Genomic DNA, 26,120 nt, shown 5'->3' on the forward strand with positions numbered 1-26,120 from the left:
GAGTTTGCTGCCATGGTAACTAGGCCTACTGAGAAAAAGTTTTGTTTTGTTTAACGACCCCACTAGAGTAACTGAGAAATGAAATGAAAATTATATTTCTTGTCTTAGAGGTAGTACTAAACCAAATAATATCCCGCTGAGTCAAAGTTTGAGGTGCATCTAACTTTTAATAAAGCAGTTAATATCCCAGGCCTCTGGGAATTGAAAATTTGCGTAAAACTATTTATGGATCACGCAAAAACAAATTAAGGTGACCCATTTTGTTTTTAGGTAACCGATCAGGAATATGTAAATGATGTCATAAATTCAATGCGAGATCGAAAAAATGGGTTATGCAAACTATACTTAGGCTGCTTTGCTTGCCGACCGTATACGCAACTGAAATGTAATTTGTTATTAGGTAAACTAAACATGTTGAACGAACGCACACAAAAATTTAATATGAACTGTGTTAAAATCCTACTGAATTGACTGAAAATGAGGATTAGGTTTGAAGAGAAGCAGGACTGGGCGAGTCAAAAATGATGTATGAATCTAGCTTTACGCGAGCGACGCAAGAACGAAACCATCGCTCTCGCAATTTTCAGAGACCTGGGCCCCGTTCCACGAAGCGATCTTAACCCTAAGATCACCGTAACTGCACAGCTAACATATGCACTTAAGGGGATCTTAGCGCTAAGATCGTTTTGTGGAGCGGGGCCCAGTAACACAAGTTCTGCCTTTGGTAATACATGTGACAGTGTTTGTTGTCCTAAAATGTGGCTTCATCTGGCCGGTACATGCCTCTAATTTGATTTGAACTAGTGTCAATGTACCAACCACCATTGTGCAAACGTGTGTGGAGTTCTACTAAACATAGCATGGCAATGTTTGTGCAGATCTAGGGTAGTCAGAGACGCTACCCTTTATCTCTGAAATGAACAGCTTAACTCCCAATTTGTAGTTATAGCCACATACGTTACTATTGTCGTTTACGGAATTTGATTTGGTGGTATACACCCTAGAATATCAGTGTCTAGTGTTTTCCCTAGCTTGTTTTAGCATGGTGCAGCACCATGCCTCAATAGTCTAGCACCATCTTGCCTTAATCAGCACCATGCTGCCCTGAGATTAAATAAGCCTTTTTCAGTAATTAATTCTAAAATTGCCTTTATAAAACACCAAAAAGGTATTATTAATTAATAAAATATGCCTTTTATATCTTTTGCCGTTCGTTTATTAAAGGGACACACCCTAGTTACGGCTAGTTGTTAACCATTACGGCGTTGTTTTTCGCTATTAAACCCATTTTTTCACAAATAAAATTGCACTTTACTTACCGTTTATTATTTAGAATATACATTTCCATTCACCTGAAGTGTTTTTTGGTAATCCTGGTTTTTGTAATACCACAAAATGCATTTTTCGTATTTCATAAATCGCACGCACATCTGAGAAAAAACCGTTGAGCAGACAAGGTGTAATCTATTTTTAGAGGGGATATTTCCAGTTCAATGTCACAGACGTTGATATATCACGTGACCGTTATCATTTTGGTTCGGTTTGTTTTCTCGTGCACGGTTCGCGCAATCGACATCCGATTTGTTGTTGTTCATTTGTGAGATTTTTCTCCACAGTTCGTGAACATTTTCAGTAACAATAAAGTTCAGACAAGTAAGTGTCTCAATACAAAACGTTACAAACCCTTAAAACCAATAATTTTGCTAAGTCTTACGATATCTGGAGAGGGGATACAACCAGGACAGAACAGTTGGAACATGTCCAGGAGAGGTGAAAGAAACGCACCCCAAGTCAGTGAAATTTGTCGTGACGTAGGCATTGTTGTGCTTCGAGCAACATCTACCGGTGACATCAGAATATTAACTTTCAAAATTATTTCAAGCAATTGGGACATGGGGATTCCCATGGTATTTATCGATATAAAACCTGCTTTTTCACTCCATTTGATATAAACGTGATCTAAGTGTGTTACAGGTTTGTAGATTAACCAAATTATCATTTATTTTCGCTGGATGGAACTAGGGTGTGCGTCTTTAAAGCAAGCACATAAATTACATTAATTTTTATTTCAGTTAATTTTTGTGTATTTTTAATGAAAAACAAGTGCCCCGAAAATGGTGAAAATGCCCCAAAAGTGTTTGGTCTACCATGCCTTGCCAAATTTCTAGGGAAATCACTAGTGCAGGGCCGTACCTAGCCCGAGTACTCTGACTGTAAGAGAGCTAGACGGACATTTGGACATAAACACGCTCTCATTACAGTCAGAGACCAACCTATGTCTTTTTTTGGCAATTCCTGACTACCAAACGGTAGGTAACGAGTCCCGCTCTAATACCACAACAATCCTATGTTTGACGTCAAATACCTTTACATTAATCATTTTCGAGTTAAGTGATACAAAAAATCCACATATTTATCACTAATACACTTAATACAGAAAGAAACCCGACAGCACCCACATTCAGCTACGCTTCGTGACACTCCGTCGCAACAATTGCAAAGCTCGGCGATCTATTTCGAGACGTAGACCACGTGATCGCGCACTGGGCGATTCCGCCTTGTGCAGCAGTTACAGGGGCCGTCTCATATCAAGCGAAGTTACAACATGGAAGAGTTTGGCTAATGCCGTTTTTGGATGAATTTGGATTTCATTACGTCATTAAACCAAAACAATTACACATTATTGATTCCCATTTTGAATTTGAAGGATACATTTGGGTGTTTATCGACAGGATACGGCAAAAGTATGTGCTACGTACTGCCTCCTCTTCTGAAAGATAAAGTAAGTAGTAATTTAATTTGATTATTTTATGTTTTATGAATTAGTCATTAGTACAGTAGTAGAGTGTGTGTGTGGTGGGTTTTTTTTTTTTCTTTCAACAATTACGTAACGCTCTTGAGGGGATGGGGTATCATAAGATGTATTCCGAGGCGTTAAGGGGAAGGATGGCAATGCTTGTTACTGCAAAATCAAAATTGAATCGGTGCATAGCTCATTCGATCTTTAAAACTTATCTTCTAGTTGTTTTGCTATTTCAGATCAAACTAAAAAATATTGAAATTTGTTTTGTTCAACGACACCACTAGAGCCACATTGATTAATTAATCACTAGCTATTGGATGTCAAACATTTGGTAACTCTAATATGAGTATTGGAGAAGAAACCCGCTACATTAGCAATGGATCTTTTATATGTACTTTCCCACAGGCCACTGACCAGTTCTGGTGCATTAGTTGGAACGACAAAGAAATCAATTGGTTGAATGGATCCATCGAGGTTGTTCGATCCTGCGACGCGAACACTCAAACGACTGAGCTGAAACCCACTCCCTAAGAAATATGCGGAAATGACTCAAATGTGAAACTGTGGTGTAATATCTCATTAAAAAGCAAAAAGAAAAATAAAGAAGAAAAAGGCGGCGGTAGGATACTAGTAAATTAAGTAATAAAAAAATAGTTCAAATTTTGTTTTGGGTTGGGTTGTAAGTATTCGTTTGCTTAATAACTATATGAACGATCGTTTTATCCCAAGCAAAATGTAAATCACATATCTGTATGGTAGTTAATAATTATTGACATGAATTAACCTACGTAGAACACAGCCCAAATTGTTTTCAACAACTGAACAAAGACCGATTCTGTAACAACAATACTCAATGATCAGTTGTAGACAGGAATTCCGTCATAGTAACAAGCTGACGCCTAGGGACCGATGGCGATGAGTTTTCGCCGTATGCATGTATGGCCACAAATGACTGCCAGGTCCGATGTCGGGAATTAACCTGCTTATATCAGTTTTGATGTTCAAGTACGCTACCACGATTTCTGATCAGGGCCACAAACTGTACTCAGAACGAGAAGGGTGTGTGGGAGTTTTAAAAAAAGGTTTCAGAAACTTTTTCAGCGTAGAATGTAGCCACAGTATTAATGAGATTACCCATCGATACGCATTGGCAGTTAACAGTACGACAATGATATTTGTGGCTGTCGCAGTGAATTTACAAGTTCTTTTTTGACTGACGATTTGTTTATGAAAATAATAACCGCTTGATATGAGACCCCCCTCCCCGGCCCCTGTAACTGTACTGCACAACGGCGGAATCGCCCACCCTACACTGCGCGATCACGTGGTCTACGTCTCGAAATAGATCGCCGAGCTTTGCAATTGTGTTGCGACGGTTTTTTCTCTCTTCAGATGTCACGAAGCGTAGCTGAATGTGGGTGCTGTCGGGTTTCTTTCTGTAGTAAGTGTATTAGTGATTAATATGTGGATTTTTTTGTATCACTTAACTCGAAAATGATTGATGTAAAGGTATTTGACGTCAAACATAGGATTGTTGTGGTATTAGAGCGGGACTCGTTGCCTACCGTTTGGTAGTCAGGAATTGCCAAACAAAGACATAGGTTGGTCTCTGACTGTAATGAGAGCGTGTTTATGTCCAAATGTCCGTCTAGCTCTCTTACAGTCAGAGTACTCGGGCTAGGCCGTACCCTCCGAGAATCTTGTCCTTTTTTCTTTTCTTTTTATATATCTCCAGTAATAGCATAGAAATGTTTAATCTTTATAGTATGTTAAAAATTATTTATAAAATTTAGTGCCCCCCCCCCCCCCCATGGATTTTGGTCAGGGTACGGCCCTGTAGTGTCTGTATATACTGTACGGTGTTCCTAATTGCTTGATTTGAATGTTTCTAGCAGATGAAACAAGATTTAACGGTTAATAATCCCATCCCACCCCCACCCCACCTCCAATAATTGCATACGTAGAAAGTAAAATCACGTTTCAGCTACTATAAGCATTATTTAGAAAAACACGTGACTATAAAATAAAAATTATGTATGTTTAAATTATATTTTATTCAAGAGATGTTTTGTTAATAGTTTAAAAATGCATATTTCAGAGGCGTATGCTGGGGGGGGGGTTTCGGGGGGGGGGGGACGACCCCCCCCCCCCCCCCCACACGCTACAACATACAGAGCTACAACATACAGGTTTATGCATAAATATTATGGTGTTTGTGGTGGTGCAAAAACAAAATAAAAAAAGGGTCCACTAGGTTCATATTCCACCCCCGGCCCCCACCCCCTCCCCCAGGTTTCAAATCCCGCCCTGTATTTTACCCCAGAAAGCATTACAAAAACACAGGAACTTGCCGAACAAACGAGAGTCCGATCCCGTAACAACGAGGTCGATCCCGTGTTTCTATTTCGAGTACTCCCTATTTTTAATACAGAATAATGTGAATGTCGCAGAAAGGCAGTTATAAATTATAAAGTGAACGTGAAGCTCAAATATATTTGATCATTGTTTTGAACTGTAGAAAATTGCTCGAAAAACGAGACGAGAATCCGATCCGAACAACGATCATTGCCAAACAGTTATCGAGGTTGTCGAAAATCCGATCCCGCGCAAGTAGTTTCTATTTCGAGTATCTAGTATTCTGACTACTATTTTTGAATACCGAGAAACATAATTGTGAAGACTGTTTGTAGGCCAAAACAATAGGCAGTGCGTATAAGTTATAAAGTGAACGTGAAGCTCAAATATGGGATTTGAACATTGTTTTTTCAATTTATAAAACAAAAATGTAGAAAAAACTTCACGCCTCGAAAAAAAAATGTTAGAGAAGGCTATATTGAAACATATAGCGAAATTAATTGTGGTCTGAGGCCATATAAATGGAACCAGTGACGGTCACTAGAAAACTACCTTCGCCTGTTGTTCGGACAATGGTATGCAGTTCGAACCGGACGTAGAATGTGTGCCACCCCCACCTCGGTGTCTACGGTCCTATAAATTAAAGCCCGACATAAAAAATTTTAAAATGAGTTAAAGTTTGTTTTGTTTAACGACACCACTAGAGCACATTGGTTAATTAATTATCATTGGGATTTAGCTAGAGCATCATCCTCTAGTCCCGAGTAGGCCTACACTGCCACTCGAGAGCTATATAGTCCGTCCCATCCTCTTACAAAAATCTGGTTGTTTTGTTTAACGACACCACTAGAGCACATTGGTTAATTAATTATGATTGGGATTTAGCTCGAGCATCATCCATCATGCTTGTTCACTGGAGCGCATTGATTAATTTATCTTCGGCTATTGGATGTCAAACATTTGGTAATTCTGACTGGTATTCATCAGAGGAAACCCGCTACATTTTTCTTAATGCACAGCAAGGGATCTTCTTTTTAAATGCATTTTCCCCACAGACAGGAAAACACGTACCACGGCCTTTGTCCAGTTGTGGTGCACTGGTTGGAACGAGAACAAAAATCAGCTGAATGGATCCACTGAGGTAGTTCGATCCTGCGACGCAAGCACCTCAAGCGAGCACTCAACCGACTGAGCTAAATCCCCCCCCCCCCCCACACACACAAAACCAAACAAAACAAACCCTGCAGAACACTCCCAGGAATGTACATTCGAATGTACCCTACGATAACGTCAAGAGTTGTTCCCCTTACATTATGTTCCATAACAACATGGCGGCCGATGTAGTGATAACGTTTCTAATCTGTGTTGTCGGAAAGCACTGAAGTGCAAGACTTCTGTATAATACGGTAAGACCTTAGGCGGATAACCTAAATTGATATGTTCCAGTTGGCAAAAGCGATTACCTAAAGGTTATTTCAGTGTAACGGTTCCACTGGGAGCTGGTCAAAACATCCAAACCTAAATCGGAAATGCCTTGCTCAGTTGCTGCTTGCAGCCTTAGTTTCAAGTTTGCAGATTTCAGTCAGACCGAGAAAGAAAAGGTTCGCTAAACAGGTTTATGAGCTTCATGTTAAACCAAATTACCACATAAAGTTCCGGTCAAATAGTTCGCCTGCTGTCGTTGGACATGGGGCCGAGTGACCAAACGTGTTTATCCCAATAAATTTTCCAACCACCACCCCCCTCCAAAAAAAAAAAAAAAAAAAAAAAAAAAAAAAAAAAATAATATAAAAAAGAAATAAAATAATAATAAAAATAAAGTCCTGTTATAAAAAAAAAAAAAAAATTGTTTTGACATAAGAAGAAGAAGAGTAAAAGTGTTTTAGAATTTTTTTTGTTTGTGTTTACTATTTTTGTGTGCAATGTAGAAAACAATCCACCCAGAAATGAATAATTTGTATTAAATTCTTTAGTATTAAAAAAGGCGTTCCGAAATGGTTATTAGGTTTAATATGTAGTGTGAAAAACAGTTGAACAAGCGTTAGCAACATGATGTAGCCCTGTGTGTGGCCTGATGCCCGGTTGATCTAGGATCAATCCCTGTCAGTGGGCACATTGGTCTAAATATTTCTCGTTCCAGCCAGTGCACCACGACCTGTATATCAAAGGCCATGGTATGTGCTGTCCTGTCTGTTGGAATTGTGCATATGGAAAGATGTAGTGGATTCCCTCTCTAAGACTATATCTCAGAATTACCTGAATGTTTAACATTATATAATACTAGTAATGCCGATGATTAATAAATCATTGTGCTCTAGTGGTGTCTTTGTTACATACATGCAGGCACAATAATTATAATACAAAAAATATATAAATAAAACAAATAAAGTTATTATTATACATGGCCGTAATATGTTGGGCACTTTGTGGGCTGTTAAATAGGTTTTTTCTTAATGTGTTCATTGAACAGAACATCTGTTTGCTATTAATAATCAGCCTTTTCATTGTTTACAATTTGTTTGTTATTGAGTCGTTGTGTAACAAAACACTCATTAGAAACATTTGTAAAATGTTGCCCCCCCCCCCCCCCCCCCCCCCCACCCCCCCACCCCCCCCAAAAAAAAAAACACCCAAAAAACAAAAACAAAGAAAAAAAAACCCTGCAGTCAGTAGACCACTTGCCTTAGGACGTTAGGTACTTGGGTCAGAAGATTGAAACCCATCAATGGACACTTTTGTTGTTGTTCTGTCACAACCTACTGTGTCCTGTCTGTAGAAATGTGCATGTAAAAGATTCCTTCACTGTTGATGGAAAAAGGTAGCGCAGGTTTTCCTAACACTACAAGTAAAAATGATCAAATGTTTGACATCCAATAGCCAGCCATTAATCAGTCAATCAAGACGCTGTAGTTGTGTTGTTAAACCAAAATAACCAAATCAAAACCAACCTTGCAAACAAATTGTTATATATATGATTAAGCACGGGCATGGGAAGGTGCCAAAATGTGGGGGTCGGGTGGGCACGCACACACACATATACATATATATAAATACATGTATAAATATATAAAAACCATCGCTGCTGCTACATGTACAAAATGGGGTGCACATGTATGCCCCCTTGCCCCCCCCCCCCCCCCACTTCCTACGCCAGTGTTAAGTTACATGTATGTAACTTCAAGCACTACATTGATAAGAAACTTCAAAGTGAGGTGAATTATCTACCATACAGTATATAAACCCTATAAAGCGGACACCCACAGATCCAAGTGAAAAGTATGATTATAAACAGTGTCCAGTTTAGAGCAATTAGGAACACCGTACAGTATATACAGACACTACAGGGCCGTATTAGAATATTTACAATGTGTGTGCTGAATGGGGTAGGCATTATGAGGGTCTCCCCCGGAAAAAAAGGGTTATCTTTAGTGTTAGGATTAGGAAAATCATACAGTAATGATAAATCTTTAGTGTTAGGATTAGGAAAATCATACAGTAATGATAAAAGTCATTAATTTTGTCAAAAGGTGAACTCAAAAATATTTCCTGCGATATTCTCCATAGGAGATATCGCTTCTTATAATCTTGATTGGTCAAATTTTAATCACAAGACAATAGTTTGTTACGTCACTGTGTTTCTTTCAACGCTATCATTAGTGACGTCATGCCACTGCTAGTTAACGAGTCTACCGCTGCTAAATATAGTGACATTGATCGGGGAGTATCCTCTATATAATCAGTGTTCTCGCTGCTCCATTTAAGCGGGGCGCCCCGCCCTGCTATTCCATTTTGCTGCCCCGCAATTCCATTTTGCCGCCCTCCTTTATTTTTGAGCGCCCTCCTTTATTTTTGAATGCCCCTCTTTATTTTCCAGCACCTATCTCTGCTATTTCCAAATGCACTTTTTTCCACACAAAAAACAACGATCAGTCTGCACACTGGACAACAAAGAAAGCCGCGTTGTGTACAAAAAAGCAATTGACGAAACATTTACGACAGTTACCATAACGTAATTTAACAGTATTTTTAACAGCCTCTATTTTGTCTAATATATTATATATTTGTGTGTTTGTGTTAAGAAAGTTCTTTCCCTGACAGGCTTTTTGTTAGAAAATAATACAAGAGTACTTGTGCGTAATACAAACAAAACAGATCAAAAGTGCCCCTACTAGCTATACATGTAGGTTAGGTGGTTAGGGCCTCCACAAGTACTCGAGTACTCGGGCACGGACCGAGCCTACTCTCGAGTGCCTAATAAACATAGGGGCTGAATAAGCATAGGGTCTGGAAAGTTTTCTAAAATCAATTAAAAGTAGGGTGTGGAATTAGCATAGCTAGGGTCTGGAAATTTAGCTAAATTGTAAAAATGACAAGTAATGAAAACAGAATACAACTGTAGTAAGATCTTGAAAGTATGCATATGTAACTCTGCCTAATTTTTGTCACTAATTTCTAATAGAGGCTATATGTAAGCATTTGATAAATTAAGAATTGTAATAAGCGTTGGGTGCCGAATTAGCATAGGGGGTTACATTTTTTTCAGATGTAATTAAACGTAGGGTGCTGAATAAGCGTAGACACCAACATTTTTTTCACAAATTTAATAAACGTAGGTGTACCTTTATTTGGCAGTTGAGAGTAGCAAGACTCAAGTCCGTTCACAGGACTCGAGTACCCATGCAAGGAAGAGCACTCTCATTTAATTATACTTTTTTACATCATTTTGCCATATATGCTTGCCACCTGTTACATTATAGGGCTGACTCATATGAGACATGAAGTAAAACAAAAGTCGAATGTGTGTAATGTAATGTAATGTAATGTAATGTAATGTAATGTAATGTAATGTAATGGTATGATTGGGCATCCATGTTCAGTGCTGAAAATAAGATGCATAATCATATTAATGGTATTTTATTTTATTCTTTAGTCTCATTATCACCTAGTGTAAGTGTTGGGTACTCGGGTCTGGGTCCAGTTTGACCCTCCAGTACTGAGTCCAATGTTTTTATTCTTTAGTCTCATCATCACCTAGTGTAAGTGTTGGGTACTCTGGTCTCGGTCCAGTTTGACCCTCCAGTACTGAGTCCAATGTTTTTATTCTTTAGTCTCATTATCACCTAGTGTAAGTGTTGGGTACTCGGGTCTCGGTCCAGTTTGACCCTCCAGTACGGAGTCCAATGTTTTTATTCTTTAGTCTCATTATCACCTAGTGTAAGTGTTGGGTACTCTGGTCTGGGTCCAGTTTGACCCTCCAGTACGGAGTCCAATGTTTTTATTCTTTAGTCTCATCATCACCTAGTGTAAGTGTTGGGTACTCCGGTCTGGGTCCAGTTTGACCCTCCAGTACTGAGTCCAATGTTTTTATTCTTTAGTCTCATTATCACCTAGTGTAAGTGTTGGGCACTCCGGTCTGGGTCCAGTTTGACCCTCCAGTACTGAGTCCAATGTTTTTATTCTTTAGTCTCATCATCACCTAGTGTAAGTGTTGGGTACTCGGGTCTGGGTTCAGTTTGACCCTCCAGTACTGAGTCCAATGTTTTTATTCTTTAGTCTCATTATCACCTAGTGTAAGTGTTGGGCACTCCGGTCTGGGTCCAGTTTGACCCTCCAGTACTGAGTCCAATGTTTTTATTCTTTAGTCTCATCATTACCTAGTGTAAGTGTTGGGTACTCCGGTCTGGGTCCAGTTTGACCCTCCAGTACTGAGTCCAATGTTTTTATTCTTTAGTCTCATTATCACCTAGTGTAAGTGTTGGGTACTCGGGTCTGGGTCCAGTTTGACCCTCCAGTACTGAGTCCAATGTTTTTATTCTTTAGTCTCATTATCACCTAGTGTAAGTGTTGGGTACTCGGGTCTGGGTCCAGTTTGACCCTCCAGTACGGAGTCCAATGTTTTTATTCTTTAGTCTCATTATCACCTAGTGTAAGTGTTGGGTACTCCGGTCTGGGTCCAGTTTGACCCTCCAGTACTGAGTCCAATGTTTTTATTCTTTAGTCTCATTATCACCTAGTGTAAGTGTTGGGTACTCCGGTCTGGGTCCAGTTTGACCCTCCAGTACTGAGTCCAATGTTTTTATTCTTTAGTCTCATTATCACCTAGTGTAAGTGTTGGGTACTCCGGTCTGGGTCCAGTTTGACCCTCCAGTACGGAGTCCAATGTTTTTATTCTTTAGTCTCATTATCACCTAGTGTAAGTGTTGGGTACTCGGGTCTGGGTCCAGTTTGACCCTCCAGTACTGAGTCCAATGTTTTTATTCTTTAGTCTCATTATCACCTAGTGTAAGTGTTGGGTACTCCGGTCTGGGTCCAGTTTGACCCTCCAGTACTGAGTCCAATGTTTTTATTCTTTAGTCTCATTATCACCTAGTGTAAGTGTTGGGTACTCCGGTCTGGGTCCAGTTTGACCCTCCAGTACTGAGTCCAATGTTTTTATTCTTTAGTCTCATCATCACCTAGTGTAAGTGTTGGGTACTCCGGTCTGGGTCCAGTTTGACCCTCCAGTACTGAGTCCAATGTTTTTATTCTTTAGTCTCATTATCACCTAGTGTAAGTGTTGGGTACTCCGGTCTGGGTCCAGTTTGACCCTCCAGTACTGAGTCCAATGTTTTTATTCTTTAGTCTCATTATCACCTAGTGTAAGTGTTGGGTACTCCGGTCTGGGTCCAGTTTGACCCTCCAGTACTGAGTCCAATGTTTTTATTCTTTAGTCTCATTATCACCTAGTGTAAGTGTTGGGTACTCCGGTCTGGGTCCAGTTTGACCCTCCAGTACTGAGTCCAATGTTTTTATTCTTTAGTCTCATCATCACCTAGTGTAAGTGTTGGGTACTCGGGTCTGGGTCCAGTTTGACCCTCCAGTACTGAGTCCAATGTTTTTATTCTTTAGTCTCATCATCACCTAGTGTAAGTGTTGGGTACTCGGGTCTGGGTCCAGTTTGACCCTCCAGTACTGAGTCCAATGTTTTTATTCTTTAGTCTCATCATCACCTAGTGTAAGTGTTGGGAACTCTGGTCTGGGTCCAGTTTGACCCTCCAGTACTGAGTCCAATGTTTTTATTCTTTAGTCTCATTATCACCTAGTGTAAGTGTTGGGTACTCCGGTCTGGGTCCAGTTTGACCCTCCAGTACTGAGTCCAATGTTTTTATTCTTTAGTCTCATCATCACCTAGTGTAAGTGTTGGGTACTCCGGTCTGGGTCCAGTTTGACCCTCCAGTACTGAGTCCAATGTTTTTATTCTTTAGTCTCATTATCACCTAGTGTAAGTGTTGGGTACTCCGGTCTGGGTCCAGTTTGACCCTCCAGTACGGAGTCCAATGTTTTTATTCTTTAGTCTCATCATCACCTAGTGTAAGTGTTGGGTACTCCGGTCTGGGTCCAGTTTGACCCTCCAGTACTGAGTCCAATGTTTTTATTCTTTAGTCTCATTATCACCTAGTGTAAGTGTTGGGTACTCCGGTCTGGGTCCAGTTTGACCCTCCAGTACTGAGTCCAATGTTTTTATTCTTTAGTCTCATTATCACCTAGTGTAAGTGTTGGGTACTCCGGTCTGGGTCCAGTTTGACCCTCCAGTACTGAGTCCAATGTTTTTATTCTTTAGTCTCATCATCACCTAGTGTAAGTGTTGGGTACTCCGGTCTGGGTCCAGTTTGACCCTCCAGTACTGAGTCCAATGTTTTTATTCTTTAGTCTCATCATCACCTAGTGTAAGTGTTGGGTACTCCGGTCTGGGTCCAGTTTGACCCTCCAGTACTGAGTCCAATGTTTTTATTCTTTAGTCTCATCATCACCTAGTGTAAGTGTTGGGTACTCGGGTCTGGGTCCAGTTTGACCCTCCAGTACTGAGTCCAATGTTTTTATTCTTTAGTCTCATCATCACCTAGTGTAAGTGTTGGGTACTCGGGTCTGGGTCCAGTTTGACCCTCCAGTACTGAGTCCAATGTTTTTATTCTTTAGTCTCATTATCACCTAGTGTAAGTGTTGGGTACTCCGGTCTGGGTCCAGTTTGACCCTCCAGTACGGAGTCCAATGTTTTTATTCTTTAGTCTCATCATCACCTAGTGTAAGTGTTGGGTACTCCGGTCTGGGTCCAGTTTGACCCTCCAGTACTGAGTCCAATGTTTTTATTCTTTAGTCTCATTATCACCTAGTGTAAGTGTTGGGTACTCCGGTCTGGGTCCAGTTTGACCCTCCAGTACTGAGTCCAATGTTTTTATTCTTTAGTCTCATCATCACCTAGTGTAAGTGTTGGGTACTCCGGTCTGGGTCCAGTTTGACCCTCCAGTACTGAGTCCAATGTTTTTATTCTTTAGTCTCATTATCACCTAGTGTAAGTGTTGGGTACTCCGGTCTGGGTCCAGTTTGACCCTCCAGTACGGAGTCCAATGTTTTTATTCTTTAGTCTCATCATCACCTAGTGTAAGTGTTGGGTACTCCGGTCTGGGTCCAGTTTGACCCTCCAGTACTGAGTCCAATGTTTTTATTCTTTAGTCTCATTATCACCTAGTGTAAGTGTTGGGTACTCGGGTCTGGGTCCAGTTTGACCCTCCAGTACTGAGTCCAATGTTTTTATTCTTTAGTCTCATTATCACCTAGTGTAAGTGTTGGGTACTCGGGTCTCGGTCCAGTTTGACCCTCCAGTACGGAGTCCAATGTTTTTATTCTTTAGTCTCATCATCACCTAGTGTAAGTGTTGGGTACTCCGGTCTGGGTCCAGTTTGACCCTCCAGTACTGAGTCCAATGTTTTTATTCTTTAGTCTCATTATCACCTAGTGTAAGTGTTGGGTACTCCGGTCTGGGTCCAGTTTGACCCTCCAGTACTGAGTCCAATGTTTTTATTCTTTAGTCTCATCATCACCTAGTGTAAGTGTTGGGTACTCCGGTCTGGGTCCAGTTTGACCCTCCAGTACTGAGTCCAATGTTTTTATTCTTTAGTCTCATTATCACCTAGTGTAAGTGTTGGGTACTCCGGTCTGGGTCCAGTTTGACCCTCCAGTACTGAGTCCAATGTTTTTATTCTTTAGTCTCATCATCACCTAGTGTAAGTGTTGGGTACTTGGGTCTGGGTCCAGTTTGACCCTCCAGTACTGAGTCCAATGTTTTTATTCTTTAGTCTCATTATCACCTAGTGTAAGTGTTGGGTACTCCGGTCTGGGTCCAGTTTGACCCTCCAGTACTGAGTCCAATGTTTTTATTCTTTAGTCTCATCATCACCTAGTGTAAGTGTTGGGTACTCCGGTCTGGGTCCAGTTTGACCCTCCAGTACTGAGTCCAATGTTTTTATTCTTTAGTCTCATTATCACCTAGTGTAAGTGTTGGGTACTCGGGTCTGGGTCCAGTTTGACCCTCCAGTACTGAGTCCAATGTTTTTATTCTTTAGTCTCATTATCACCTAGTGTAAGTGTTGGGTACTCCGGTCTGGGTCCAGTTTGACCCTCCAGTACTGAGTCCAATGTTTTTATTCTTTAGTCTCATCATCACCTAGTGTAAGTGTTGGGTACTCCGGTCTGGGTCCAGTTTGACCCTCCAGTACTGAGTCCAATGTTTTTATTCTTTAGTCTCATTATCACCTAGTGTAAGTGTTGGGTACTCCGGTCTGGGTCCAGTTTGACCCTCCAGTACTGAGTCCAATGTTTTTATTCTTTAGTCTCATTATCACCTAGTGTAAGTGTTGGGTACTCCGGTCTGGGTCCAGTTTGACCCTCCAGTACTGAGTCCAATGTTTTTATTCTTTAGTCTCATTATCACCTAGTGTAAGTGTTGGGTACTCCGGTCTGGGTCCAGTTTGACCCTCCAGTACTGAGTCCAATGTTTTTATTCTTTAGTCTCATCATCACCTAGTGTAAGTGTTGGGTACTCCGGTCTGGGTCCAGTTTGACCCTCCAGTACGGAGTCCAATGTTTTTATTCTTTAGTCTCATTATCACCTAGTGTAAGTGTTGGGTACTCCGGTCTGGGTCCAGTTTGACCCTCCAGTACTGAGTCCAATGTTTTTATTCTTTAGTCTCATCATCACCTAGTGTAAGTGTTGGGTACTCCGGTCTGGGTCCAGTTTGACCCTCCAGTACTGAGTCCAATGTTTTTATTCTTTAGTCTCATTATCACCTAGTGTAAGTGTTGGGTACTCCGGTCTGGGTCCAGTTTGACCCTCCAGTACTGAGTCCAATGTTTTTATTCTTTAGTCTCATCATCACCTAGTGTAAGTGTTGGGTACTCCGGTCTGGGTCCAGTTTGACCCTCCAGTACTGAGTCCAATGTTTTTATTCTTTAGTCTCATTATCACCTAGTGTAAGTGTTGGGTACTCCGGTCTGGGTCGAGTTTGACCCTCCAGTACTGAGTCCAATGTTTTTATTCTTTAGTCTCATCATCACCTAGTGTAAGTGTTGGGTACTCCGGTCTGGGTCCAGTTTGACCCTCCAGTACTGAGTCCAATGTTTTTATTCTTTAGTCTCATTATCACCTAGTGTAAGTGTTGGGTACTCCGGTCTGGGTCCAGTTTGACCCTCCAGTACTGAGTCCAATGTTTTTATTCTTTAGTCTCATCATCACCTAGTGTAAGTGTTGGGTACTCCGGTCTGGGTCCAGTTTGACCCTCCAGTACTGAGTCCAATGTTTTTATTCTTTAGTCTCATTATCACCTAGTGTAAGTGTTGGGTACTCCGGTCTGGGTCCAGTTTGACCCTCCAGTACTGAGTCCAATGTTTTTATTCTTTAGTCTCATTATCACCTAGTGTAAGTGTTGGGTACTCCGGTCTGGGTCCAGTTTGACCCTCCAGTACTGAGTCCAATGTTTTTATTCTTTAGTCTCATTATCACCTAGTGTAAGTGTTGGGTACTCGGGTCTGGGTCCAGTTTGACCCTCCAGTACTGAGTCCAATGTTTTTATTCTTTAGTCTCATCATCACCTAGTGTAAGTGTTGGGTACTCCGGTCTGGGTCCAGTTTGACCCTCCAGTACTGAGTCCAATGTTTTTATTCTTTAGTCTCATCATCACCTAGTGTAAGTGTTGGGTACTCCGGTCTGGGTCCAGTTTGACCCTCCAGTACTGAGTCCAATGTTTTTATTCTTTAGTCTCATTATCACCTAGTGTAAGTGTTGGGTACTCCGGTCTGGGTCCAGTTTGACCCTCCAGTACTGAGTCCAATGTTTTTATTCTTTAGTCTCATCATCACCTAGTGTAAGTGTTGGGTACTCCGGTCTGGGTCCAGTTTGACCCTCCAGTACTGAGTCCAATGTTTTTATTCTTTAGTCTCATTATCACCTAGTGTAAGTGTTGGGTACTCCGGTCTGGGTCCAGTTTGACCCTCCAGTACTGAGTCCAATGTTTTTATTCTTTAGTCTCATCATCACCTAGTGTAAGTGTTGGGTACTCCGGTCTGGGTCCAGTTTGACCCTCCAGTACTGAGTCCAATGTTTTTATTCTTTAGTCTCATTATCACCTAGTGTAAGTGTTGGGTACTCCGGTCTGGGTCCAGTTTGACCCTCCAGTACTGAGTCCAATGTTTTTATTCTTTAGTCTCATCATCACCTAGTGTAAGTGTTGGGTACTCCGGTCTGGGTCCAGTTTGACCCTCCAGTACTGAGTCCAATGTTTTTATTCTTTAGTCTCATTATCACCTAGTGTAAGTGTTGGGTACTCCGGTCTGGGTCCAGTTTGACCCTCCAGTACTGAGTCCAATGTTTTTATTCTTTAGTCTCATTATCACCTAGTGTAAGTGTTGGGTACTCCGGTCTGGGTCCAGTTTGACCCTCCAGTACTGAGTCCAATGTTTTTATTCTTTAGTCTCATTATCACCTAGTGTAAGTGTTGGGTACTCGGGTCTGGGTCGAGTTTGACCCTCGAGTACTGAGTCCAATGTTTTTATTCTTTAGTCTCATTATCACCTAGTGTAAGTGTTGGGTACTCCGGTCTGGGTCCAGTTTGACCCTCCAGTACTGAGTCCAATGTTTTTATTCTTTAGTCTCATCATCACCTAGTGTAAGTGTTGGGTACTCCGGTCTGGGTCCAGTTTGACCCTCCAGTACTGAGTCCAATGTTTTTATTCTTTAGTCTCATTATCACCTAGTGTAAGTGTTGGGTACTCCGGTCTGGGTCCAGTTTGACCCTCCAGTACTGAGTCCAATGTTTTTATTCTTTAGTCTCATCATCACCTAGTGTAAGTGTTGGGTACTCCGGTCTGGGTCCAGTTTGACCCTCCAGTACTGAGTCCAATGTTTTTATTCTTTAGTCTCATTATCACCTAGTGTAAGTGTTGGGTACTCCGGTCTGGGTCCAGTTTGACCCTCCAGTACTGAGTCCAATGTTTTTATTCTTTAGTCTCATCATCACCTAGTGTAAGTGTTGGGTACTCCGGTCTGGGTCCAGTTTGACCCTCCAGTACTGAGTCCAATGTTTTTATTCTTTAGTCTCATTATCACCTAGTGTAAGTGTTGGGTACTCCGGTCTGGGTCCAGTTTGACCCTCCAGTACTGAGTCCAATGTTTTTATTCTTTAGTCTCATCATCACCTAGTGTAAGTGTTGGGTACTCCGGTCTGGGTCCAGTTTGACCCTCCAGTACTGAGTCCAATGTTTTTATTCTTTAGTCTCATTATCACCTAGTGTAAGTGTTGGGTACTCGGGTCTCGGTCCAGTTTGACCCTCCAGTACTGAGTCCAATGTTTTTATTCTTTAGTCTCATTATCACCTAGTGTAAGTGTTGGGTACTCCGGTCTGGGTCCAGTTTGACCCTCCAGTACTGAGTCCAATGTTTTTATTCTTTAGTCTCATCATCACCTAGTGTAAGTGTTGGGTACTCCGGTCTGGGTCCAGTTTGACCCTCCAGTACGGAGTCCAATGTTTTTATTCTTTAGTCTCATCATCACCTAGTGTAAGTGTTGGGTACTCCGGTCTGGGTCCAGTTTGACCCTCCAGTACTGAGTCCAATGTTTTTATTCTTTAGTCTCATTATCACCTAGTGTAAGTGTTGGGTACTCCGGTCTGGGTCCAGTTTGACCCTCCAGTACTGAGTCCAATGTTTTTATTCTTTAGTCTCATCATCACCTAGTGTAAGTGTTGGGTACTCCGGTCTGGGTCCAGTTTGACCCTCCAGTACTGAGTCCAATGTTTTTATTCTTTAGTCTCATCATCACCTAGTGTAAGTGTTGGGTACTCCGGTCTGGGTCCAGTTTGACCCTCCAGTACTGAGTCCAATGTTTTTATTCTTTAGTCTCATTATCACCTAGTGTAAGTGTTGGGTACTCCGGTCTGGGTCCAGTTTGACCCTCCAGTACTGAGTCCAATGTTTTTATTCTTTAGTCTCATCATCACCTAGTGTAAGTGTTGGGTACTCCGGTCTGGGTCCAGTTTGACCCTCCAGTACTGAGTCCAATGTTTTTATTCTTTAGTCTCATCATCACCTAGTGTAAGTGTTGGGTACTCCGGTCTGGGTCCAGTTTGACCCTCCAGTACTGAGTCCAATGTTTTTATTCTTTAGTCTCATTATCACCTAGTGTAAGTGTTGGGTACTCCGGTCTGGGTCCAGTTTGACCCTCCAGTACTGAGTCCAATGTTTTTATTCTTTAGTCTCATCATCACCTAGTGTAAGTGTTGGGTACTCGGGTCTGGGTCCAGTTTGACCCTCCAGTACTGAGTCCAATGTTTTTATTCTTTAGTCTCATTATCACCTAGTGTAAGTGTTGGGTACTCCGGTCTGGGTCCAGTTTGACCCTCCAGTACTGAGTCCAATGTTTTTATTCTTTAGTCTCATCATCACCTAGTGTAAGTGTTGGGTACTCCGGTCTGGGTCCAGTTTGACCCTCCAGTACTGAGTCCAATGTTTTTATTCTTTAGTCTCATTATCACCTAGTGTAAGTGTTGGGTACTCGGGTCTGGGTCCAGTTTGACCCTCCAGTACTGAGTCCAATGTTTTTATTCTTTAGTCTCATTATCACCTAGTGTAAGTGTTGGGTACTCCGGTCTGGGTCCAGTTTGACCCTCCAGTACTGAGTCCAATGTTTTTATTCTTTAGTCTCATCATCACCTAGTGTAAGTGTTGGGTACTCCGGTCTGGGTCCAGTTTGACCCTCCAGTACTGAGTCCAATGTTTTTATTCTTTAGTCTCATCATCACCTAGTGTAAGTGTTGGGTACTCCGGTCTGGGTCCAGTTTGACCCTCCAGTACTGAGTCCAATGTTTTTATTCTTTAGTCTCATTATCACCTAGTGTAAGTGTTGGGTACTCCGGTCTGGGTCCAGTTTGACCCTCCAGTACTGAGTCCAATGTTTTTATTCTTTAGTCTCATTATCACCTAGTGTAAGTGTTGGGTACTCCGGTCTGGGTCCAGTTTGACCCTCCAGTACTGAGTCCAATGTTTTTATTCTTTAGTCTCATCATCACCTAGTGTAAGTGTTGGGTACTCCGGTCTGGGTCCAGTTTGACCCTCCAGTACTGAGTCCAATGTTTTTATTCTTTAGTCTCATTATCACCTAGTGTAAGTGTTGGGTACTCCGGTCTGGGTTCAGTTTGACCCTCCAGTACGGAGTCCAATGTTTTTATTCTTTAGTCTCATCATCACCTAGTGTAAGTGTTGGGTACTCCGGTCTGGGTCCAGTTTGACCCTCCAGTACGGAGTCCAATGTTTTGGACTTGTGGAGGCCCTATATGTGGCTATTGGTTTGAAATCTTTTGAAAGTGGACACTGCAAAGACAAATTTTAAACAATAGTTTCTCTTACTATGATCAGTGGTGATATAGCTCAGACGGTTGAGTGGTTGCTTGAGGTGCTTGCGTTGCAGGATCAAACCACCTCAGTGGATCCATTCAGCTTATTGGGTTTTTTATCGTTCCAATCAGTGCACCACAAGTAGTCAAAGGCCGTGGTATGTGCTATCCTGTCTGTGGCAAAGTGCATATAAAGGATCCCTCGCTGCATTAGGAAAAATATAGCGGGATTCCTCTGATGACTATGAGTCAGAATTGCCAAATATCCTGGTCACAAGAGCCTCAGCCGGCCGGCTCCTCCATCAAAGACAGGAAAGGGGGGGGGGGGGGAGGGACTGCCTGCATTGGCAGGTGCAAGTGAGCACCAGCAGCCCAACTGTAGTCGGTAACTGGCGGGGGGGGGGGGGGGGGTAATGGAATTTTGAAAGGAGCAGAAATTATGCCAAAGAGAAAAGGTGTGCAATTTTGATTGAGGAATTTGGGCGCAATTTTGAACAGCGGGCTAAAAAGAAGGTTTCAGTGCTAATATAGGTTTTGACATTAGTGAATTAAGAGTAGCTCGTTAATTAGACCTCTACGGTGCTGTGGTGTCTCCCTAGGTTGCCCATAGGGCCCTTAAAAAGGGCCTGACCGCTTCTGGTCGTGGCATGACAACCCAGGGGAGACTTGTGCAATTGTGTAGACACCGGTAGGCAAGGCGTTTGACATCCAATAGCCAATGATTAATTAATCAATGTGCTCCAGTGGTATCGTTAAACAAAAACAACCCAACAAATCTTACTATAATCTTTCTTAAAAATTATTAAAATGTATTAATTAATTTCAGAGATTTTAGGGTATGTAATTCTACCCTCCTTACCCTCTGGTTGAAACCCTGAAGCTCAAATGAAAGTTTGTCTCTGAATTATTTTAAACATGTAAAATCTTTACCTAGCCTCACCACTGTAAAATATGCACCCAGTTAGGGCCCCTTGTGGAATGCTGTACCAGAATGAGATAGGACAGGTTGGGGTCAGACTGTTCTGTGATTCTTGGAAATCTTCTAAAGTTCTTCTGCATGTGAGCTCTGTCTATATCTCTCTGTAGCATTTCATGGATTTTAGACTCAAATGTTCATCTGGTAAAGTCTGTTTTCAGTATGTTTTCAAACTTTGTGAAGTACAATGTAGATAATGTTACTATGCCATTTAACGTTTCTCGTTATAACCTATACTATAGAGATATATTTATAATGGAATAATATTCACTGATGAACATTTTTTTTGTTTAATGACACCACTAGAGCACATTGACTTCTTAATCATCTTGGCTATTGGATATCAACCATTTGATTATTTTGACCGGACACTTGGGACCAAGACAAATGTCCAGTTTTAAGAGGGATCTGGTTCAGAGAGGTTAATTTTTGTGTTGGTTTTTTAAAATGGACTCTATATAAAATGTCCAATTTTGAGGGAATTCTGGTTTACAGAGGGTCCAGTCTTGAGACGTTTGACTGTATTAGGCTTATATATAGAGAGGAAACCTGCTAGATTTTTCCATTAGTAGCAAGGGATATTTTACATGCACCATCCCACAGACAGGATAACACATACCACGGCCTTTGATATACCAGTCATGGTGCACTGGCTAAAATGAGAAATAGCCAAATGGGCCCACTGACACGGATGATTCGAGAATGACCGCGCATCAAGAGAGCACTCTACCACTGGTCTACATTATTGATGAATGTCTTCAACTTTGACAAAACACATTTTATTTACGGTTATATGACGTCGGACATATGGTTAAGGACTACACAGATATTGAGAGAGGAAACCCGCTGTCGCCACTTCATGGGCTACTCTTTTCGATTGGCAGCAAGAGATCTTTTATATGCACCATCCCACACACAGGATAGTACATACCATGGAATCGTGGGCTGGCGGAGTCAGAACCCGAATCCATGGTGGGCGTGCCTGAACTGTAAGGATGTGGGCACGTTAATACAGTCCCCTTCCCTTCCCATACCATGGCCTTTGTTACACCAGTTTGTTACACCACTGGCTGGAATGAGAAATAGCCCAATGAGCCCACCGACAGAGATTGATCCTAGACTGACCGCGCATCAAGTGAGTGCTTTCTCACTGAGCTATATACGTCCCACCCCTTATGGACACAATAGGACATACTACATGTACAGGTAGCTCTCACAAGTAATTTTTAGTTTAAATTTTTATTATTATTATTTTTATTATTATTATTTGTTGAATATTTGTTTTGGATGGTCAAGGTGTGATGAAGAAAGAGTTTGATGGTGTAGAAGACTGGTGTTTGTAGCTAAAACCCAATGAACGATGTTGACCAGTGAGAATCAAGCATCTCTGTACGACACGGGTGAATGTCTATTCACCAATGTCCTGTGCGTCTGTTGTCTGTCGGCACCAAGAACAATTCAGTCCCAGGAAGAGTCGAGTTTTGTGAGTGGATGCATGTGTTACGCTTGTATGGAGACGTGTTATATTCTTGTATGGAGGCATGTGTTATGTTTGTATGAATGCATGTGTTATGTTTGTATGGAGGCATGTGTTATTCTTGTATGGAGGCATGTGTTATGTTTGTATGGAGGCATGTGTTATGATTGTATGGAGGCATGTGTTATTCTTGTATGGAGGCATGTGTTATGTTTGTATGAATGCATGTGTTATGTTTGTATGGAGGCATGTGTTATTCTTGTATGGAGGCATGTGTTATGTTTGTATGGAGGCATGTGTTATGATTGTATGGAGGCATGTGTTATGATTGTATAGAGGCATGTGTTATTTTCTTATGGAGGCATGTGTTATGCTTGTATGCAGGCATGTGTTGTTCTCGTATGGAGGCATGTGTTATGCTTGTATGGAGGCATGTGTTGTTCTTGTATGGAGGCATGTGTTATGCTTGTATGGAGGCATGTGTTCTCGTATGGAGGCGTGTGTTATGCTTGTATGGAGGCATGTGTTCTCGTATGGAGGCGTGTGTTATGCTTGTATGGAGGCGTGTGTTATGATTGTATGGAGGCATGTTTTATGATTGTATGGAGGCATGTTTTATGATTGTATGGAGGCATGTGTTATTCTTGTATGGAGGTGCATGTTATGCTTGTATGGAGGCGCATGTTATGCTTGTATGGAGGCGCGTGTTATGCTTGTATGGAGGCATGTGTTATTCTTGTATGGAGGCATGTTTTATGATTGTATGGAGGCATGTTTTATGATTGTATGGAGGCATGTGTTATTCTTGTATGGAGGCATGTTTTATGATTGTATGGAGGCATGTGTTATTCTTGTATGGAGGCATGTGTTATGCTTGTATGGAGGCGCGTGTTATGCTTATATGTTATGCTTGTATAGAGGTGCGCGTTATGCTTGTATGGAGGCGCGTCTTATGCTTGTATGGAGGCATGTGTTATGCTTGTATGGAGGCATGTGTTATGATTGTATGGAGGCGTGTGTTATTTTCATATGGAGGCATGTGTTATGCTTGTATGGAGGCATGTGTTTGTATGAAGACATGTGTTATGCTTGTATGGAGGCATGTGTTATGCTTGTATGGAGGCATGTGTTTGTATGAAGGCATGTGTTATGCTTGTATGGAGGCATGTGTTATTCTTGTATGGAGGCATGTGTTATTCTTATATGGAGGCATGTGTTATTCTTGTATGGAGGCATGTGTTATGTTTGTATGGAGGCATGTGTTATGCTTGTATGGAGGCGTGTGTTATTCTTGTATGGAGGCATGTGTTATTCTTGTATGGAGGCATGTGTTATGCTTGTATGGAGGCATGTGTTATGCTTGTATGGAGGCATGTGTTATGCTTGTATGGAGGCGTGTGTTATTCTTGTATGGAGGCATGTGTTATGCTTGTATGGAGGCTTGTGTGGAGGCATGTGTTATGCTTGTGTGGAGGCATGTGTTATGCTTGTAATGAGGCGTGTGTTATGCTTGTATGGAGGCGTGTGTTATTCTTGTATGGAGGTGTGTGTCATGCTTGTATCGAGGCATGTGTTTGTATGAAGGCTTGTTATGCTTGTTGGGAGAGTTGTGTTATGCTTGTTTCAAGGACTGTTTGTATGGATGCATGTGTTATGCTTTTACGGATGCATGTGTTACTCTTTTGGTTGCATGTGTTACTATAATTGTTGCATGTGTTACTATAGTGGTTGCATGTGTTACTCTAATGGTTGCATGTGTTACTCTAATGGTTGCATGTGTCACTATAATGGTTGCATGTGTTACTCTAATGGTTGCATGTGTTACTATAATGGTTGCATGTGTTACTATAATGGTTGCATGTGTTGCACGTGTTACTCTTAGGGTTGCATGTGTTACTCTAATGGTTGCATGTGTTACTCTAATGGTTGCATGTGTTACTCTAAGTGTTGCACGTGTTACTCTAATGGTTGCATGTGTTACTCTAAGGGTTGCATGCGTTACTCTTAGGGTTGCATGTGTTACTCTAATGATTGCACGTGTTACTCTTAGGGTTGCATGTGTTACTCTTAGGGTTGCATGTGTTACTCTAAGTGTTGCACGTGTTACTCTAATGGTTGCATGTGTTACTCTAAGGGTTGCATGCGTTACTCTTAGGGTTGCATGTGTTACTCTAATGATTGCACGTGTTACTCTTAGGGTTGCACGTGTTACTCTTAGGGTTGCATGTGTTACTGTAAGGGTTGCATGTGTTACTCTAAGGGTTGCATGCGTTACTCTAAGGGTTGCATGCGTTACTCTAATGGTTGCATGTGTTACTCTTAGGGTTGCATGCATTACTCTTAGGGTTGCACGTGTTACTCTAATGGTTTCATGTGTTACTCTTAGGGTTGCACGTGTTACTCTAAGGGTTGCATGTGTTACTCTTAGGGTTGCATGTGTTACTCTTAGGGTTGCACACATTACTCTTAGGGTTGCACGTGTTACTCTAATGGTTGCATGTGTTACTCTTAGGGTTGCACGTGTTACTCTAAGGGTTGCATGTGTTACTCTTAGGGTTGCATGTGTTACTCTTAGGGTTGCATGTGTTACTCTTAGGGTTGCATGTGTTACTCTAATGGTTGCATGTGTTACTCTAATGGTTGCATGTGTTACTCTTAGGTTGCATGTGTTACTGTAAGGGTTGCATGTGTTACTGTAAGGGTTGCATGTGTTACTCTAATGGTTGCATGTGTTACTCTAAGGGTTGCATGCGTTACTCTTAGGGTTGCACGTGTTACTCTAATGATTGCACGTGTTACTCTTAGGGTTGCATGTGTTATTCTTAGGGTTGCATGTGTTACTCTTAGGGTTGCATGCGTTACTCTAATGGTTGCACGTGTTACTCTTAGGGTTGCATGTGTTACTCTAATGGTTGCACATGTTACTCTTAGGGTTGCATGTGTTACTGTAAGGGTTGCATGTGTTACTCTAATGGTTGCATGCGTTACTCTAAGGGTTGCATGCGTTACTCTAAGGGTTTCATGCGTTACTCTTAGGGTTGCATGTGTTACTGTAATGGTTGCATGCGTTACTCTAATGGTTGCACGTGTTACTCTTAGGGTTGCATGCGTTACTCTAAAGGTTGCATGTGTTACTCTAAGGGTTGCACGTGTTACTCTTAGGGTTGCATGCGTTACTCTAATGGTTGCATGCGTTACTCTTAGGGTTGCACGTGTTACTCTAATGGTTGCATGTGTTACTCTTAGGGTTGCACGCGTTACTCTAATGGTTGCATGTGTTACTCTTAGGGTTGCACGCGTTACTCTAATGGTTGCATGTGTTACTCTTAGGGTTGCACGCGTTACTCTAATGGTTGCATGTGTTACTCTAAGGGTTGCATGTGTTACTCTTAGGGTTGCATGTGTTACTCTTAGGGTTGCACGCGTTACTCTTAGGGTTGCATGTGTTACTCTTAGGGTTGCATGTGTTACTCTAAGGGTTGCATGTGTTACTCTTAGGGTTGCACGCGTTACTCTTAGGGTTGCACGCGTTACTCTAAGGGTTGCATGCGTTACTCTTAGGGTTGCATGTGTTACTCTTAGGGTTGCATGCATTACTCTTAGGGTTGCATGTGTTACTCTAAGGGTTGCATGTGTTACTCTTAGGGTTGCACGTGTTACTCTAAGGGTTGCATGTGTTACTCTTAGGGTTGCACGTGTTACTCTTAGGGTTGCATGTGTTACTCTAAGGGTTGCACGTGTTACTCTTAGGGTTGCATGTGTTACTCTTAGGGTTGCACGTGTTACTCTTAGGGTTGCATGTGTTACTG

At 41.6% G+C, this 26,120-nt stretch overlaps 1 protein-coding gene across 2 annotated transcripts in view; it reads left to right on the top strand.

Annotated features, from left to right (window-relative positions):
• Window positions 1–6,415: 6,415 nt before the first annotated feature.
• LOC121373423 (inversin-like) overlaps window positions 6,416–26,120 on the top strand; it is a 92,749-nt gene continuing 73,044 nt past the window's right edge. For both annotated transcript variants that reach the window (XM_041500068.1, XM_041500069.1), the window contains exon 1: window positions 6,416–6,564. The gene's annotated coding sequence lies outside the window, so the exon portion shown is untranslated. The remainder of the gene's footprint in view (window positions 6,565–26,120) is intronic.

Source organism: Gigantopelta aegis, chromosome 5 (assembly GCF_016097555.1).
Source record: "Gigantopelta aegis isolate Gae_Host chromosome 5, Gae_host_genome, whole genome shotgun sequence".
NCBI lineage: Eukaryota > Metazoa > Mollusca > Gastropoda > Neomphalida > Peltospiridae > Gigantopelta > Gigantopelta aegis.